This window comes from Nannospalax galili, unplaced genomic scaffold, assembly GCF_000622305.1.
Source record: "Nannospalax galili isolate Female #2095 unplaced genomic scaffold, S.galili_v1.0 scaffold1601, whole genome shotgun sequence".
Lineage (NCBI taxonomy): Eukaryota > Metazoa > Chordata > Mammalia > Rodentia > Spalacidae > Nannospalax > Nannospalax galili.
In genome coordinates, this window is record NW_008344661.1 from 88,522 (window position 1) to 89,689 (window position 1,168).

Sequence of the window (1,168 nt, forward strand, 5' to 3'; positions counted from 1 at the left end):
GTTCCAGGAATTCTTTTATTTCATAATTTCTCCTTTGACCCACTCATTGCTTAGGAGTGTGTTGTTCAATCAGCAGGAGTTTGTGTAGTGACTAGGGCTTTGTCCAGTGTTGATTTTGAGCTTTATTGCTTTGTGGTCTGATAGAATGCATGGAATTATTTCAATATTTTTGTATATGTTGAGGTTTGTTTTATGGCCCAGTATGTGGTCAGTCTTTGAGAAAGTTCCATGAGGTGCTGAGTAGAAAGTGCATTCTTTGGTGTTTGGGTGGAATAACCAAAAGATATCTGTTAAGTTCATTTGATGTATGGTATCATTTAATTCAGACTTCTCTCTGTTTATTCTTTGTCCAGTTGATGTGTCTAATGGAGACAGTGGGGTATTGGAGTCCCTTACTATTACTGAGTTGGAGTTAATATGTGTCTTAAAGTCCTGTAGTGTTATTTTTATGAAGTTGGGTGCACCAGAGTTTGGTGCATATGTGTTAAGGATTGTAATATCTTCTTGGTTAACTGTTCCTTTGATCAGAATGAAGTGACCCTCCCTATCTCTTCTGATTAGTTTTACTTTGAAGTCTATTTTGTCAGATATTAGAATTGCAATCCCTGCTTGTTTCTTTTGCTATTTGCTTGGAATATTCTTTTCCATCCTTTTATCTTAAGGTACTGTTTGTCCTTGAAGGTGAGATGGGTTTCTTGCAGACAGCAACAAAATGCATTTTGTTTCTTAATCCATTTGCTTAGCCTGTGTCTTTTGACTGGGGAGTTCAGTCCATTGATATTTAAGGTTACTATTGAAAGGTGTGTATTTGTTGCCATCATTTTGATTGCTATTTGTGTTCTCTGTGTAATTTTGTGTTTCCTAGATTATATCTTTGTTTATTTTCTTTCATTGCTCCTTGGGTATAGTAGGTTCTCTCTTTGCTTTGTGTATTGCTTTAAGCATTCTTTGGAGGGCTGGTTTTGTGGACATGTATTCTTTCAGGCTACTCATATGTTGGAAGATTTTTCTTTCCTCCTCAATTAAAATAGACATTTTTGCTGGGTATAGTATTCTGAGCTGGCATCTATTGTCATGTAGAACTGTAAATACCTTGGTCCAGGCTCTTCTGGCTTTCATGGTTTGCATTGACAAGTCAGTTTTAATTCCGATGGGCTTTCCTTTGTAT